General features: G+C 42.0%; 1 long non-coding RNA gene across 1 annotated transcript in view; it reads right to left on the reverse strand.

Moving 5' to 3' along the window:
• LOC106027612 (uncharacterized) overlaps positions 1-19,356 on the reverse strand; it is a 59,765-nt gene continuing 40,409 nt past the window's right edge. Inside the window, exon 2 of the long non-coding RNA XR_010048184.1 lies at positions 1-19,356. This exon is cut by the window's right edge and continues 23,250 nt beyond it. This is a non-coding gene — a long non-coding RNA (uncharacterized LOC106027612).

The following is a 19,356-nucleotide window of genomic DNA, read 5'->3' on the forward strand; positions in this document are numbered from 1 at the left end:
TTTGGGCAAGAAAATAGGATTGAGGCAGATGTGAGGGTGTATTGGATTTTTTTTTTTTTTTTGGTTTGCAAAAACATCTTTCCAAAGCCTTAACTCATTTGATTGTCAGGACAGCTTCTGTAGGTAGGAAGATCAGCACTAGTTTTCCTGTTTATTTCATAGCTATCAGATGCTCAGAGAAGTAAAATCACTAAAAATCCTCCAGCTAGAAAATACCTGCTCGAGGACCGGATTCCACAGTCAGGGTTTTTTGTCACACATGGGGAGGTCTTTTGGCAGGAAGGGAGGAGGAAGGAACAGAGTCACAGACAGCAGCACCTAAGACTGCACGTTTGTCCTCTGGATATACTACGTGACTCCTGCATCGTGTGATTTCTATGTACAAAAGAGGAAATAGGCTCAGAGGTGGGTGGTGTCACTCACACCCAAGGGGCAGTGCCTATACCGCCCCAAAGAGGCTGCGAGCATGGGGTGGACATATCCACAGTGCTCACTGGACTGAGCTGGGCTGAGAGCCCATGACCCGGCTGAATAGCTGGAGAGGGCAGGTCATTTGGCTTAAAGTCAAGCCAGTCTGGCTGAAAGGATCATGTCACTGTGCCCTGGAGCTCTATGCTGTCACCCTGGGTTCTGGCACGCCCTCTCTGACACCTCACCCATCGAGGGGCTTGGGGTTCTGGACAGTCAAGTCCAGTCGAGCTGAGCTCCAGGACTTATAAGGTGAGGGTCATCCTCTGGCCTGGCTGCAGCCTGGGGAGAGCAGTGGTCACTGTGTTGTGTTGCACAAGTGTTTGCAAATCACACAGCTGCCCTGGGATGCTTTTATTATTAAAAACAAAAGTATGTGAAAGGGGTAAATGCACAGAGTCCCTGCAGGGTAGTCAGGCATGGTGACCCAAAATCATGGTTCTTGCTGTCAGGGAGTTCAGGGCTCTTGACTGGCTTATAGGCTGACACAGTTGACTGGGAAATTTATCTTGGTTTTCCCAAGGACCGGAGACATTGCTGACACTGAGGGAGCGGAGGCCGGGGATGTTAAACATCCCATAACATGTGGGATAATCCTCCACAACAAAGACAGCCTGTTCTAAATGCCAGTAGCTCCCTCCCAGTGCACCAGCTGGAAGTCAGGGAAGTCCCCCAGTTTCCCCCTATTCTTTTGCAGATGTGGACCATGAGGCCCAGGGAGGTTGAGGCTCTAGAAACAAATTCGTCTGGCCATAGTGGACTCTAAGTCCTTGTGCTTCCACACCTTTCCACACTGCTGCTTCTCCTGAAACTCAGCGTGCAGTGTGGAGAGGGCTGTGCCTGCCTTGTTAGAAGCTCACCAGGCTCCTGTGTGCACACAGCCCAGGAGCACCAATCACCAAACAAGTGAGCAGAGTAAGAAGCAGCCTCAGAATGCTTGGGAAGACGCTGGGATGAGCCAGCCCTGGAGACAGAGGAAGGAAGACAGGAGGGAAGCCCTGTTGGGGGATATCAGCTGTTTCTTAAAACAGTGGCTCCTGAGTATACGTGGAGCCTCCTAAGGCTGGATAATTAGTGCATTTCTATAGGAAGAGTGAGATTTAGTTCGTAGCTGACCTTTCTCCAAGAGGGACTAAGAGAGCCTGCATTCTGCATGCCATTCCTGGGTTCCAAGATGCCAGGTGACAGAAGGAAAGTACAGAGGGAAGGGGAAAGTGAAGGGAGGAAGGGGGGCCCTAAGGCCCTGGTCCACCTACCCTGCTACGATGACCTTGTGCTTCAGGTGCCAGCTCCTCCCTGGGCATCATGGATACCCAGGAGTCTAAATGTGGACAGTATGTGAAAATACTTTAGACAGCTTCCTCTGCCATAACAACACATGCTAGACAAAGAAACTTGGAACAACAGAAATGTACTTCCCATAGTTACGGAGGAGAGAAACTGTAAGGTCAACATACCAGCAGGCTAGACCTAGTGGCGCAGCCTGGAATCCTAGTACTGGAGGAGGCTGAGGCAGGGTGGTTGCAAGTTTGAGTCCAGCTTGAGCAACTTAGAGACTTAGAAAGAACCTGTTTGAAAATTTAAAATGGGCTGCAGATGAAGCAGGGTGCAAAGGCCTGGATTCAATCTCCAGTACCACCAAAGAAGGAAAAAGATGCTGGCACATTGAGACATGGTGAGGACCTGCTTTCAGGTTCATAGATGGGGGCTTCTTGCTGTGTCCCCACATGGCAGTAGGGACAGGGGTCTCTTTATGACCTAATCTCCTCCCAAAGGCCTTCTTAATATTATCACTTTGGGGCTTAGGATCTTGGGGAAGGAGCATAAATGTTCAGGTTATAGTGAATATTTAGGCTCAAGACTTTGAGTTTAACCCTCTAGACCTTGCCCCCTATCAAGCCAGGCAGCTGTGTCACACGGAGCTGCTTCTTTGGGGTTGATGGGACCACAGAATGTGGAGGAGACATCGAAGCCCCGGGATCTGCCATCCCTCCCCGCCATCCTCCTCTCTCTTCACAGAGGGCCCAAGACTGTGGCTTTTCATCCTAAACATGTTTTTTGGGCTAAACACAAAAGCATCCATAAACATGCATGAGGTTGTTTTGCATGATTGTACCTTTTTCATGAAGGAGCCACGCAGCCTCCTTTCTTATGTATTATTTTGTTAGATGTATCCTGGGTGACGTACGTAGGCCTGGCTTGTGATTGTGAGAGCTATGCAGTGTTCTGTTGCGTAACTATTCTTTATTTATTTACCCAGGCTCCTGTTAGTGGACATTAGGTCACCTCTTCCTCCTCCTGCTCCTCCTCCTCCTGTTCTTTTTCCTCTTCCTCCTTCTCCTCCTCCTCTTCTTCCTCTTTTGAACCATTCTAGGGAATGCTGTGGTAAATGCACAGATACTGTACCTATGTCATTGTGCCCACATAGGAGACTATCTCCAGAGTATACACCTAGTGATGGAACAGCTGTGTTTCCACTTCCTACAGCTATTTAAGGAATTTACAGCCAACAGTGAGAACTAACTACTTTTCTGTGGCAGGTTCTTCTATCTGCTGTGGTGTCAGCCAGATGCTGGGATGAGTGGAAGACCTGGGGTTTCCTGTGGCGAGCTGGGCCTTCTTTATGGCATGGTGCAAGTTCCAGGAAGGAGCGTCTTGAACACCAACACGGAAGCCTGAGGCTCTTTTAAGGCACGGCCTTGAAATTACAAAGCACTGCTCCCACAGGATTCTTTTGGTCAAAACAAGTTGTAGGCCAACCGGGATGTAGGGAAGTAGAAATAGACTCCATTCCTCAGTGGGATGAGCGCCAAAGAATGTGCATTTGGCTTTTTAAAAATTCTTGGTGCAGTGCTGGGGACCAAACTAGGGTGCTCTACCTCTGAGCTATGCGCCCAGCCCTTTTCCTTTTACATCTTTTTTTTATTGGTCTATGTTTACCATACATAATATTTTCATTTGGGGGTGTTGAGAATATAGATACATATATTATTATATCCATCATTTTCCAATCCCTCTTCCCGTTCTTCTCCCCTTCCCTCCCATACCCCAACTCCAAAAAGTCTGTTTATTTTTCTCTTTAATTAATTTATATTTGGGCCTGATTTACTTAACATTATGGTCTTGAGATCCATTCATTTTCCTGCAAATGCCATGGTTTCATTCTTCTTCATGATTAAGACACCCATGTACATATATACCCCATTTTCTCTGTTCGTTCATGCATTATTGGGTACCAAGTCTGTTTGCAGAGCCCATTTATTGTCAGTTGTGCTGCTATAAACATGAGTATGCAAGCATTACTCTAGCAGGGCTTTTTCATTTGTTTGTTTGTACCGGGGATCGAACTCACAACCTCATGCTTGCCAGGCAGGTGCTTAGGGTGCTGAGCTAAATCCCCAGCTCTATGGTGGGATTTTTAAAACTCTGTTAGGAATATACCCTGAAGAAGTATAGCTAGGTAAAGTGGAATTTCTGTTTCTAGCTTTTTGAGGCCTCTCCCTGCTGATTTCTACAACAGATGTACTAATTTATATTTCTACCAACAGTGTGGAAGGATTCCTTTCTTTCCACATCTTCACCAGCATCTGGAGCTTTTTGGAGTTCTTGGTAGCCATTCTGAATGGAGTAAGATGGAATCTCACAGGTTTTTTCATTTGCCAAAGATGATATCTCAGCAACGAGTAAAAAGTGATAAACATGTTTTCATGTATTTATATGCCATCTGTACTTTTCTTGTGAGAACTGTGTATCCAGTTCATTTGACCATTTTTTGTTTGGGCTGTTTATTTTGCGGGTGTTGATTATTTTGAGTTCTGTATGTAGTCTAGATATTAGTTCTCTGTCAGAAGAGCAGCTAACAAAAATGCTTTCCTATTCAGCAGGTTGTCTCTTCACATGGTGGATTGTTTCCTTCACCATGCAGAAACATTTTAGTTTGATGTAGTCCCATGTATTGATTCTTAGTATTATTTCTTATGCGACTGGAATTCTGTGAAAAAAATCATTGCCTGTACCTGTCACTTCATGTATTCTCCTTATGTTATTTTCCAGAAGTTTTTATATTTATATCATTTATCTATTTTTATTTGATTTTAGTACAGGGTGAAAGATATAGGTCCAGGCTCTTTCCTCTACGTGTAGACAACCAATTTTCCCAGCACCATTTGTTAAAGAGGTAATCTGTTCCCCAGGGTATGCTTTTAAGCCTTTGTCAAAAATCAGACATGGTAGACTTCTGGGAGAACATGGCAGATAGATAACAGCAGCTATGGAGGTTCTCCGAGATAACCAGCTTAGAATCCAGGAATGGTGCGGTGTGAGGAGTCCTAAGCAAGGGGAGATATACCCTGCCGACCCAGAAACGAACTAAGCTGAGAGAAACCAACTGGAAATGCAATCCCAGTGCTATAACCAGAACAGATAAAATCTCAGCACTGAAGATGAAACCTGCGACTCTGGAAGCCACGATTTGAATTTCCTGCCACCGCTGCTGCGCCTGAATCGGCACAGCAGAGATAGAAACGTGAAACCTCTGAGAGCGGGAATCAGCGAACGGAGTTGAGAGCGGGACTAGCAGGGAGATCTGCATTGACCTGCGGTGAGAGAGAGGAACAGGGACCCCTCCATACATAAGGAGGCTCCAACAGAGGACATTCTGGACTGGGCAGACTAGCCAGAACAGGACACTGCAGTGACTTTAGTCGCATATTCCCCTCTCAAGCAGTATTGGTGGGGAGCACTTGGCCTGGGTGATGCCGCAGACTAAGACCCAGTAGGCTAGCCCAAACCAGGTCCCAGCGCCTGGAGGTGCACCCTAGTAGTGAAGCCTTCAGTGGGTTGACCTAGAGGGGCGGGCCCAGCAGAGGCTGCCCAGGTCTCTGTCTCCCTAGTACACTGCAGTGTGTGGGAACACCTAGCCAGCGCAATTCAAACAAACTAACCAACAAAGAAAGAAACTGGGCCTCCTATAAACGCCTTGTATAGAAGGAACAAAAAGTATGGGAAGAGGGAACAACAAGAAAGGGTCCTCGGCCCCCAATCCTGAGAACACTGATCCAGGAAAGGTAAATGCAAAGGAGAATGAGGACAGAAAACATGCAATATCAGACACGGCACCAATAGACGTAAAGCAATATCTCCGGAGCCTCATAGACGAGTTCAAAAGTGAAGTATTTAATGAAGTAAAGCAAAATATAAGTAGAATAGTTAGAGAAATGCTAAGCACCACCCAAGAAAATGGTGGTGGTGGAATGGAAGAACAGAAAAAAAGGGGAGAATTGTTTGATGGAGAAAATAGAGAAAACATAGAATACGTGAAGCAGGTTCAAAGAGATTACCAGGAAATTAAAAACTCTATTGAAAACTGGCATAACAGCTTGAAAGAAACTAAGGATAGATTATCTGACCTGGAGGACATATTTGTAATGTGGGAGCATGAAATGAAAAACTTCTTAAAAATAACAACGAAACAAACAGCAATAATACAAAGGCTAGAAGATGATAAGAGGATCTATAACTTAAGAATTAAGAACGTAAAAGAAGAAGTAGGAACACAAACAATGAACTATAAAGGCTATTCACAGAAATAATCCAAGAGAATTTCCCTAATTTAGCAAAAGGTAAAGATACTCAGATGTATGAGGCATACAGGACCCCAGCCACTACAACCCAAACAGAACTACACCCAGGCATATAATAATCAAAATTCCAGAAACCCAATATAAGAATATTAAAAACCATCAGAGACAAGAAACAGATCACTTACAAGGGAACACCCATCAGAATTACAGAAGACTTCTCGGCACAAACCATCAAAGCAGACTTCTTGGCACAAACCATCAAAGAGAGTGGGGGGAAATAACTCAAGCTTTGAAAGATAATAACCTCCATCCAAGATTGATATATCCTGCACAACTGTCCCTAGAAATTGATGGAAAAACAAGGTGCTTCCAGGATTAAGAGGAACTAGGGGAATTTGCAACCACCAATTCAACTCTACAGAGAATACTGCAGGACATTTAAAAAAAAAGAAAAATACCAAGATTCCTGAAACAGTGGCAGAGAGGCCACAATGAATGGAGCAGAAAGAGAAACAAAGAAGACAAACTGACAGAAAAAGAGCTCAACAGAAATGGGGCAGAGAAGATTGGATGGTAGGAACAGCTATTTTGGAGAAACAAGACATCATAATAGCTAGTGCTGATTTAGTATCATCTTGTTTTGAAGTCCCATCAAACTTGTATTATTCTGTCTCCATTGGTCTTAAACATGTTGTATCTTATTGGATTTTATTATATGTGATAATATAAATAAAAATTTTATAGACAAGGAGATTATACAGAAACCATTGTTCATTTTCTGTTAGTTGGTTCTAAATACCCTGTAATACTGTCATTCTCTTGAATGGTTTTACATTGTCTTGATACGTTTGATGCTACAGTACACGGAGTTATACTCAAAGACTTCAAGGAAAGAGACACTATGGTAACTACTTTTATGTCAGGATCTCTTGTGGTGAAACACTATTTTGCTTAAATGGTTATGTTTTGACCTGTGCTGTTTTGTTGTTATGTGCTCTTTTATCTCTATCTCCTTTTTTTATTATTTACTTTTTTATTTTTATCTTTTTAATTAAGGGAAAAATAAATTAAAATAGCAGGATATATTATAGTAACCCACTTTGATTTCCTATTAACTTGATTTGAAACCCTATATTGCTCTCACAATCTTGTTTTGACTGATTTTATGCTATTCTGTTTTGCTTGATAGTACCAAGTTCGAGAGTATAGGCAACAACTGTGAAGACAATAAGATTCATTATGACGCCCATTCTCATTTGACTATTATCTTCTTTTGAAGTCCTGTAATGTCTCCAATGTTTTGGTTTTATTGGTTTTGTTCTTTACTGTTTTGTTCAATTATATTATAACTGATGATATAGGCAATTCTTTTTAAGATAGTAAGAGGCATTGTGGTAACCATTGTTGATGACCTTGTATTTTGTTTTTACATTATGTATTATGTCCATCCTTTTGATTTGACTGACTCTGTTCTGTCACATTTGGTTTTACTTTCTTCAGAAAAAAAGTAATAAGAACTGTGGGAGTAATAAAACCCAAAATGTATAATTGTCATTGTACAAAAGAGCGGAAAAGAAAGTGCTCTAAAGGACATAACTGCATGTATATTTAAGTGTATAAGATAGATAACCATACTACTGAGTTTTGTTGGATCATTGAACAGAACTGTTTGCAGTCTCACTGTTTGAATGTCCACTTTATATGCTTTAATTTTGTAACCTGAACAACTATTTCTTTTTTTTTTTCTTTCTTTCTTTTTTATTTAAAGAAAAGGAAACGAAAAAAAAATACATGGAGATAAAAAAAAAAAGGGTAGAAATAATACAAAATTACAGACAAACAAAAGGTAAGAAATTGCCGGTTGATAAGTTACACATTGTCATCTTCGAAATAGCTGTTCAGGTTATAGAATTAAAGTATTAAGAATGACATTCAAAAAAGTGACCCTACAAACCATTCTGCTCTATGATCGAACAAAAGCTCAGTAATATGATTATCAGTCCTACACATTTGTTTTACATCTCAAAGAGGGTAAGATTAACCATATCAAAACAGAACAGAACATTTAAAAAAAATAAAAAACAATTTAAAGAAATACAGATTTCAAAGCAAGTCCACTGGAGATCTTCTTTATCTAACTGTCTCTAGCTTCTTACAAATAGTTGTCCCTATCTTCACCCACTTTATATACTTATTGCATATTATAGAACTAATCAAATCACTACAGGATGATGAAGTCTTTTTAGGTCCTCAATGAACAACTATTTCTAAGATGACAATATGTAATCTATTAAGTAGTGATTTCCTACTGTTTATTTTTTCTGAAATTCTTTATAACTTGTACCCTTTTTTTTTCTCCTTAAATAAAATTTTTAAAAAATCAGATATGGTGATGTGATGCACCACTGTAATCCCAGCACTTGGAAGCAGGAGGACCACTGCAAGGGTAAGGCCAGCCTGGGCTGGCAGATGAGTTCAGGACCAGCCTGAACTCAGTAGTGTGGCCTTGGCTTGAAAGCAAAAAAATCCCAACTGGCTGTAGGCACTTGGGGTTTTTTCTGAATCTTCTATTCTATTCTATTGATCTATGTGGCTATTTTTGTGCCATTTCCATGCTGTTTTTGTTGCTATAGCTTTATAATTGGAAATTGTGATGCTTCTTGCTTTGCTCTTTTTGCTCAAAATGACTTTGGCTGTTCTGGGTCTCTTCTGGTTCTGTATAAATTTTAGGAATTTTTTTCCTAGTGCTGTAAAAATGTTGTTGATGATTTAGTAGAGATTTATGTTAAATCTGTATATTGCTTTTGGTAATATAGCCACTTTAATAATATTAATTCCACCTTCAGCTTTTTTTTCCCCCCAAGATAGTCTCACTAAATTACCCAGGTGAGTCTCAAACTTGTGATCCTTCTGCCTCAGCCTCCCTCAGTGTTGGGATTATAAGTGTGCACCACTTGCTAGGCTTACATTTCCCTCTAATACACCATAGTTGGGTTATTATTTATGTATATATTTTAAACTTTGCTAGATAATGCCAAATTGCTCTCCAAAAATAGACATTCCAATTTATATTTTCATCATCTACGTAAAAGCCTCCGTATTTCTACAACTGTCTCATGATAGTGTTGTCAAATTAAACACAGTTTGCCAACTTGATGAGTGTGAAATTGCATCTCAATGTTGTATAAAATTTTCCAAGTGAAATTGAACATTCTTTCATAGGCTTATTGACTTTTAATGGGTTTTTCCTTCTATGGTCTCCATTTCAGATTCTTTTGGCAATTTTTAAATGTCTCTCCTTTGTTTAGTGATTTGTTTGAGCTTTTTATATAGTGTAGGTTCTACTCCTTTATCAATTTCATGTATTGCAACTACCAAGACCTTGTGAGAGACTGCAAAGAGGCACAGAGGTAGAATAAGTGGGTTGAAGCAATTGGCAGTTGAGCTAGAGAGTCAAGGAAGTGGGCAGTGAATGAGACCTCGCCTCACAGACGGCTGCTGGGAGTCCAGTGCTGGAGGGCAGCTTTCTGCAAGTTTCGTGATGCAGATGGATAAACTCAGGACGCACAGTGTTTGAGAAGAGCTTGCAGCTTGTGAGTCTGCCCTGGCAGACTAGACCTGCAGGGATGGTGTTGTGGCTCAGGACATCCGTGTGCCCTGTGGAGGGGATGAGGGTCACACTGCAACTTAGCCAAGAGACCCAAATCAGCCCCTTAGGGCTGAAGCGAGGAGAAGGTGCCTGTGTAAACAGAGCTGTGTTTGCCTCTTGTTTTCTGGCTCACCAAATGTCAGTTAGATCCTCAGGAAGCCAATAATTTAAGGTGCTTCAACCTATAATTCAGAGGCTGTGTTCCCAGACTTGGCTGGACGGGGGTCCACCAACAGCCAGCTCTGCACTGCCTCTCCTGGAGGCCAGGCAGAGGGAGGGCAGCTGGAATATTATTCCCTCTGTTCCTTGGGGTGCATCCAAGTCGGTGAGAGACACAGTATCAAGATGTATAAAATCTGTTGAGACACAAACTCAGTGATCAGGCAGCAGTGTTTTGGCACCATCCCCCAGGGAGACCAGTCTTTAATAATCCCACTTCAAGGTATGTATAAAGTTTCATACACAAATAGTTTAACTATAGGATTATTTGGGTTTTTAAAAAAAATATCCAATAGTAGGAGCCTGATTTAATTAATTGGCATACGTGTAATGTGATAGTTCTTGCAGCCATTTGACATGTTATCATAAATCCCACCAATGGTTTGTATGATAAAAATCTTTGCAAGGGCATCCACTTGCTATTTATTATCTGCATTTGTTGGATTACCATGAGGGAACATTTTATTATGTGTTTACCAGTTCTGCTTATTCTTCATAATATACCTATTCAAATATCCATCTGCTTTTCTATCAGGATGTGTACCTCCTTACTGAATTTTAAGTATATTGTATTTTAAAACCATCTCAAACTTACAGAAAAGTTGCAGATACAATATAAAGAACTTTTTATTCCTGGAATTGCTTGTGATCTGATGCCCCACCACCCACCAGATACTCTGCTGCATATTTCTACATAAACACAACACCACCAGCAAAATCAGGAAACAAACATTGATATTTGCAACAGATTGTGTTTTACAAAAATAGTAGCAACAGTATCGTTTGCACCACATGTTCTTTGACAACATGACTTCAACAAGGCTGGGGGGCGCACAGTCTGTGTTTCCTTCCTCTTGAATCGGGGCAGGTTTGTGACTTGCTTGGAGCACAAGAAGGTCACAGAAATGACGCTGTGTGGCTTCAAAGGCCAGATCAGCAAAGGTGATGTAGCATCTGCCTTTGTTCCCTGAACATTCCTTCCTGGAGCTGAGAAGCTCCGAGTAAGAGTCTGATTCCCTGAGGCCACCAGACACAGGACATAAGTGGGTGCTCCTGCCAGCATCCAATTCTTTAGGAAATCAATTGTTTCTCTTTATCATTTGCCCAATCTGAGAAGCCTGTCACAGCAGCAGAAAACAGACTAAGGCTCTGACACTGTGTGCTAGGCTGCCTCCCCATAGGGCACCCTACTTATCACATTTGGTCTCTAATGCACTGCCTCATTCACTCATTAAACCGTTCCCCAACCCACCTCTCTCAAATCCAGCTCCTCGTAACAGGCACCTTCTGGGAAGAGGGCGTCCTCCTTGTTTTAAGTGCAGCACTTTCTTCTGGTATTAGTCTGTTACTATAATAAGATACCTGAGGCTGGTTACTTTGTCTCAAAAAAAAAAGAAGGCAGGATGGGAGGAAAGAAGGAAGGAAGGAAGCAAGCAAGCAAAAGAAGAAAAAAGAAAGAAAATGAAAGAAAGCTTTTTTTCTATTGGAATACATTACTGTAACAAACGTTTATTAATTATCAGCCGATTGCCAGGACATGTCTATATTAGCTGCTTTGGGTCTGTCAGTGAGCAAAGGTAAAAATCCCATTCTTCTGGAGCTCATAGTTTGAGAAGGGGAAAAATTCCTTCCAGAAGAAACTTTTCTGGATTCTTTGAATTGTCTTCAAATTACAGTAACATAAAACAGATTAACTAGAGAGAAACAAGTGTAATTCTAAAGGTACTCAGTGGGAGTCCCACAAACACATGAGACCCAAGGAGGCAGCCAGGTGGCTGGAGTTTATGCAGCATCCCGAGCTACGGAAGGGAATAGGAAGGAATTTGGGGGTTTGGGGCAGTGGTGCAGACAAATTATGGTAGTGTGAGGGGAGGTAAATACGTCTGGTAAATATCTGATGGATACTATGCCGATAAAAATCAAAAAAAGTCAAGTGATAAAGATTGTGCAGGATAGCTCTCTTCCTGGTACAGGTAAATGTATTAATGAAAATTTCCCTTACAAAAAAGATGAATACATTACTTATATTAGATCATTCAGGGAAAGTAAATAACTGACTTTTCTTGGGTCAGTTCTCAATTTCTTTGAGTTCAAAATAATATGCTAAATGTGGCATTTTTGGGGGTGACATGTCCTGAACCCCCTTAGGGGATAGATAATAAAGACATCAAATAAGTAAATGCTATAGTATATTAGAAAGTGATAAATGACATTGAGGGGGAAATCAGAGCAGAGTCAGGGAATGAGGGGTTCCAGGGAGATGAACTGGGCGGGAAGATCAGCTCCACCCTTGTCTTTTAGGGATTTAGTCAGGAGGTAAGCTGAAAGCCACTAACAGAAGGGGCCTTATTGCTGCTGGAAGTGACAACAGTTTCTCCTCCAATATTGAAATGGATACAGATTGAAATGGTCATGACTTTAATCAATGAATTGGAATCATTTTTTGGTTAAGCTCTGGGTGGCAGAGGTGGCTTGCATAAAGGCTGTATCATAAGAAATAGATGTCTCAGCATATTAGAACCACACTCAACCCATCAGGTCCTATAGGGTCCCAGAGGAGCTGAGGGGACACAGTTGTTCCTGGCTCCCTGTTGGGGATCCCAGGCTCCCAGCAGTTTCCTCGAGTGGTAGAGAAATGAACACACCACATCCCATGCACACACTGATGCCTGTTTCTTGCCCAGATACCCTTGTACACCTCTTCTCACGCACCTCTATGGGATCCGTCATCTTCAGGATTCCATTTCTGAGTGCAATACTGCCTTGCGGGAATGGCTTACCTTTTCCCCTCAGGGTTAACAATATTGAATGATTTTTTTTTTAAAGAAACCAATGTGACGCACCACTTTATTACACTCTGAACTGCTTATTTAAGTCACGCCATTAAACAACTGCTTTGAAAGGTAACACTAATTCCTTAATGATTCTCCTTGGTAGGTGTCCAGCCACCCTAGACTTCATAAGATTCTATTATTTGTTATGGCTTGGGTCTAGATGTCCCCTCAAAGCCTCATGCAATCATACATGAGGCTTTTTCAAATGTGGATGAATCTAGACTGTGTGATGCTGGGACTAACCCATGATGCAATGCTAAACTCAAGGGCAGTGGGGGTAAGGATGTGAGTGCTGCCACTTTGAGAAGCCTGGATAAGATACAAAGTTAGAAAGAGCTGTGGTTGCTGTTTGCTTGATTTTGCTGTCTACTGCTTGTCATGAACTGTTTCTCCTCCGTGATGCTGTTTTGCTAAGCTACCCTGCAATGGAGCCAGCCAAGTACGGACTGAGCCTCTACAAACTGTGAGTGTTACATAAACCTTTCCTCCTTTAACTTTGAATCCTGGGTATTTTGTCTCAGCAATGAGAAAAAAAGTAACTAAGTCACCATTTACGTTTCAGATTTTCCCATTTGCCCACAAAGTGGCTCGCAAATTCTTTGCTGAAATTCAGAGGCTGTAGTATGTTTTAAAGTGCTTAATAGTTATTGAATGTTCTTTCCTAAGCCCTTTGTATTTAATTTATATCTGGCCACAAGTCTCTGAAATATTGCAGCATTTCACACTCAGCAGCATTGAGGCCAGAATGGTCAAATGTCTCCCGTAAGGCTCCTCAGTGTGACACAGCCAGATCCCAGCTCTAGCAGCCTGTGTTGTTAATCACACTGTGGAGCCTCACTTTAGGAATAAAAATCTGGGGAGCAGAGAAACAAAATGGTCACATCCAGGAAATGTGCACATTCCCACAGTCATACTTGGAGAGTGCTCCCTTCTGCAGCTCCACACTAGGTCCTGGCAACCACAACTTCCTGAAGGAGCCTCCTGGCCAGCAGCAGCCAGAGGATGGCCAGGGTTGGATTTTCTCACACTTATTTGCACACAAATGACATCAGTCAGTAGCTCTGGAAGAAATGCCAGTTGCCACACTGGCATGTGAATATATCTCCTCGTCCCGTCCTTGATGCCACTGGTGTCTCCAGATGGTAACTCTTCAACCTCCTGAATTCTCAGCCAGCACCAGGTGACCTGAACACCTCCTGCCCATCAGCACAGATGCAAACACCACCTGAGTCCCTCTCTGCAAGGTGCTGCTTGGACAACAGGCAGCCTCTTCCTAAAAAGGACACTTAGGGTCCTGTAGCTTGTTGCCAACAAATGCTCATTTACAATGTTACTTTAAGTAGCTTTCATAGTCTATGTAAATAATTAGCCTGGCAAATATTTAAACACCTCCATTGCTGCATGTTCATGTTGTTTTCTGGGTTTTTTTTTGGTGACTTTTTGTTTCTTTTTTGTTTTTGTGTTGGTAGAGAGATTGATACAAGTAATGCTGAAACAGATACACTGTATATCATTTCTGAGCCCTAAAGCCAGGAGCTCAGAGGAAGAGGATGAACAGAAGGGAAGAAGAGAAACAAGGTTCTTGAGCTTGCTGCTGCAGAGAAAGGGTGGGGCCAGTGAAGGCTGCCTTTATCTGCTTCTACTGCCCTGGCTATTTGTCCCCAGCCACCAGCAGGGCTGCTCTGGGCCTTCCGGCTTGATCCTGTTCCTGGGATTCCGGTCAATGCCAAAATGCTGAGTTTCTATCCAGTTGCTTTCTTACCCAGAGTTCGCTTTTTTTTTTTTTTTTGAAACAGGGTCTTGCAAGTGAGCCTTGAACTCACTTATGGGCCCAGGCTAACCTGGAACTCACAGCAATCCTCCTGCCTCGACCTCCCGGGTGCTGGGATAACAGGTGTGCACCACCATGCCCGCCTCAGAGCCGCATTTTGAGTAAACTTCCATCACTGCAGGAGAGGCTGGTGGCCTGGTTTGTGGAGATCTGTGGAGGTCTGTGGTGCTGTGCCCACATATATCTGGCTCCTCGTCCTCCTCACGTGGAGCAGGGTTTTCCTTGCTCACCCCTTTGAAATGAACCTTGGCCATAAGCCTTGCCTTGTCACTCTTGGGCGTTGCTTTCAGAGCCAACTCATGGCTCTTCACACTCCTGCCCCCTGCCACGGTGCCCACCTTATGGGGTTACTCCCTCTGCCTCAGCCCCAGAGGAGACAGATGCAGGGTGGAGCCTCCAGCTGCTCCCAAGCAGTGAACTAAGGCCAGGGACAAAAGTCCAGCCTTGTTGCTTCAAGCTGCCAAGATCCAGAGTCCCATTATTACTGCAGCATCAAACATCCCAGCTCCTCGGGGCTGGGGATTTAGCTCAGTGGCATAAGCGCCTGCCTTGCAAGTAGGCTGTCGTGAGTTCAATCCCCGGTACCGAAGAAAAGAAAAAAAAAAAAATCCCAGCTCCTGGCCTCCCAGCCCAATTTTAGGACCTTGAATCAGTGTTTGTCACTTGAAGTAGTCAGTAGTCACCCCATTCTTCTAGAAAGCAACTAAGCTATATCAAATTTACCAAAGTCTCCACATGGAAATCAGTGTGAGGATTCCTCAGAAAATTAGCACTAGAGGTTCTGTTCAACCCAGCTATTCCCTTTCTTGGTATCTGCTCCAAAGAAATAAAAGCATCATATCACAGCGATACATGCACACCCATGTTTATAGCAGCACAGTTTGTAAAGCTGAATCTTGAGAACATCAACTGGTGAATGGATAAAGATTTTTTTTAATATATGCAATGGAGTACTACTGTACCAAAAAGATATGCTGGAGACATTTCTAAGTAAATGGATGCACCTTGAGACCATACTCTTAAGTGAAATAAATCAGACACATGTCTAAATACCACATTGTTTCTCTGGTTGGGAAACCAAAAGTGTAAATAAGGACCAAAATGTATAACAGGAAAAAAATATTCAAATGGGGATGGGAACGATGGAGGGGAGAAGGAGGAAGAAAAGATGGGAAATGTTAAAAAAAAATGAGAAAAGAAGGAAAACATGGAAACAAAGCTTCTGTAAATAGGGGAGGGATTGAAAGGAGGGTAGGGGAATGGGAGGAAAAAACCAAGATATCATGTACAGGTACAATTCTTTATGATGAATATGATCGTCATACATATCTAAAATGTACCAGTAAAATCTGATTGGAAAAAAAAAATTACCTGAACTCTGTCTGCTGTGTTCAGTCCTCGGAGGCTCTGAACCCAGACAGGAGAGGTTCCTCCAGGTTCCCTCTCTGCAGACGTGTCCACCGCATGCTTCCACTTCGCTGAGGACTCCTGGCTGGACCTCTGTGTTTGGAGCTGCCTGACCCCTCACTAACCACTCTGATGGTCCCGCGCTCACGAGGGCCGGTTTGCACCCATCTAGGCTCTCGCTCCCTGTTTGTGATGTGTCTTCTTTAGCGGGAAGACTGTTCGGAAGCCAAATCAAAGCTCAATGAGTCTGCTTTCTCCCCTTCACCTTGCTTATGTTACCACATCAAGATCTCCAAGCGCTTAACTTTTTTTCCTCCTTTCTCTGAGTAGTCCTTTAAAAATGCCTTTGTGTTTTATTTACACATTTTACGGGCCTCTGCTCACTCTGGATTAATCTATCTTCCCTAATACTGTTCTCTAGTATTTATTTAGAAGTTACATTATTGGGAAAAAATGCAAAAGTGACAGATATCCAAGATAAAAACTCCTCATGACTATATAAACTAATCAAACCAAAAATTCCCTTCCCGGTGTTTTCTAATTCTTTATTTCTAAATATTGGCCATAATACTATTTATAACAAACACTTAATTTAAAAAAGTATATATATATATAAAACATAGATACACAAAGGGAAAAAATCACAACCTACATTTCAGTGGATTAGTATAAACCAAACAGCAGTGTGCCACTGCCCTTCAAAGGTCAAAAAAGAAACAGTTCACATTTGGCATTCCAGAAGCTTCCCTTATCCTTTCCCCCTCTGCTCCCCTGGATAATGACAATCTTAATGTTACTCTCTTTGTGTGTGTGCATGGGCGTGTATGCATTTGTGTGTGTGTGTGTGTGCATGTGTGCGTGCATTTGTGTGTGCATGTATATGCATGTGTGTGTGTATTTGTGTGTGTGCGCATGGTACTGGAGATGGAGCCCAGAGCCTCACAGGTGCTAGGCAAGCACTCTCCCATGAGCTACACGCCTAGTTGTCTTTCTTACTTTTGTTTCTTACTTTATCCACTATCCCTGTATCCCTAAACTCCTGTATTGTTTTATCTGTTTTTAAACTTCATATAAGTGGGATTAAAAGTGTGTACCTTTATGCTTGCTTATTTTGATCCACACTACATTCATGATAGTCATGATGCCCACACTGTAGGGCATCATTCCCTAAACATATCAAAACATAATCGTTCATTCCATTTCTGATGGTCACTTGGTTTATTTTTGGTTTCTGCCTTTTGTAAATGATGCTGCTATGAGCATTATGTGTCTCTTGGTACCGCAGAATTAATAGAATGCATGCATTTCGGCTGGTGTACGCCTAGGAGTGAACTTAGGTCAGAGGCTGTGTGGATTCTCTGCTTTACTATACAATACCAGTTTTCCAGAGTAGTTGCATCAAAACATTAAAATCCCACCAGCAGCAAATGTCAAAAGACTCTCAATTATCTAGTCTTTTACCTTTATTGTAAATCACCAGTATATATACACCTGGAGTTGTTTCTGAACTTTTTACAGCTCTATTCCACTGATTAATCAGTTTGTCCTTACACCACACTATCTTAAGCCCTATAGCTTTATTATAACTTTTTTTTTTTTTTGTCTTTTTGCTTTTTATCGGTACCAGGGATCGAACTCAAGACTCCCTGCTTGCAAGGCAGGTGCTTATGCCGCTGAGCTAAATCCCCAGCCCCTTATTATAACTTTTGATGCTTTATTTTTTTTAAAGTTCCATCTTTTTCTCATTTAAGAATGGTGTAGTTGGGCTGAAGAATGTAGCCCAGTGGTAGAGCATTTACCTACATGTGAGAGGCTCTGGATTTAATCTCCATTCCTAAAAATAATGTGGCAATTATTGAGCCTTTCAGAATAAGCCTCTTAAGCCCTACACAAAAGGGAGATTTTGATTGAGAGTACATGTAATGGATAGAAGAATTTGGGCATAATAGACATCTTCACAGTGTTGCGCCTTCCAATCCATGAACATGGTAAATGTCTCTTACTTATTTTCATCTCTTTTGCTGTTTCTCCTGTTTGGAGGTTTACTTTGTAACAATTTATTAGATTTATTCTTAGGCGCTTTGCATTTTTTTGCTGCTGCAAATGTTAACTTTTGTTTCATTTTGTATGCTTTTCCTGACATAAGGACATGAAATTCTTGCATGTTGGCTTGTTTTTAATGGCTTACTACTCCTGTTCATTAATTCTCGAAATATATCTTGTTTTTTCTTTCTTTCTTTTTCCTTCCTGTGTGTGTAAGCGTGCATGTGTGTGTGTATGTGTGTGTGGTACTGAGGTCAAATCCAGGGGTGCTCCACCACTGGGCTGGGTCCCTTGTCCCCACCCTGCCCCTTTCAGTATGGGGATTGAATCCATGGCCTTTCCTCTGATCAGGCTGCGTCTTCAGTCCTTTACATGTTTCTTGTATTTTGAGGCAGGGTCTCACTGAGTCTCCCAATTGCCCGGCTGCGCTCAGTCTTGTGAGGTACTTGGCAGAAGTTGCTGATAAAACTGTCTAGATCCGAAGAGGTTTTTTTTAACCAGAGGTTTTAAATTGTGGATTAAATGTACCTTATAGTTACCTATTTTGCTTTTTGTTTCTTTTTGTGTCACTTTCAATAACTTGTGTTCGCCAATGAACTTGTCCACTTTACCACTTTTTTTCTTTATGGTGGAACTAGAGAAAATGGAGAGATTCCCATTTTCACTGCATTTACCTTGTCCACGGTCACACTGATTATCCTTTAATGTGCTCAAGGGCTACTTTTCGGGTTTTTTTCCTTAGTCAAGTAAGTGGCTGCTAGCAAACTAATGAAAGAATTATGCAAGAAAATTAACGGAAACAGAGACAGAAATTTTGAGGTAATTGAGCATAAGAAAGTTTCGGGAATTAAAGAAACTATAAATGTTAGTATTAAATGCATGCGGGCTGTTAAAAGGCAGATTAGCTACCAGAAATTGAACTAATGGTGCAGAAGATCAAGATGCAGAGACAGCTTAGGGTATGGGAGAACATGTAAACACAGAATCTACTCTCACTTCCGCCTGCATCTCACTTGGAAATGTGCCTGTCCTCCCAATTTTTGCCTACATTTTAAATATATTTAGGAGGATTGTCATGAGTTCGAGACCCGCCTGGGCTACATATAGAATTCAAGACCCGCTTGAACTACATAGCAGGAAAAAAAAAAACGAGAACATTTCGGAGACGGGTACCTTGGATGCTATACATGTCCCTACTCCCTGTGCTTTCAGAAAGCAAACGTGAGGAAGCGTAGGAGAGAGAGTTGGGACCACTAGGACTGGGGTCCCCAGGTAGAGAACAGGAAGGGGCCTTGTCTGCAAGCAGGATCTGCCGCAGAATGT

Source organism: Cavia porcellus, unplaced genomic scaffold, assembly GCF_034190915.1.
Source record: "Cavia porcellus strain 051 isolate PalLab524CR breed Dunkin Hartley unplaced genomic scaffold, mCavPor4.1 scaffold_6, whole genome shotgun sequence".
NCBI classification, from domain to species: Eukaryota; Metazoa; Chordata; class Mammalia; order Rodentia; family Caviidae; genus Cavia; species Cavia porcellus.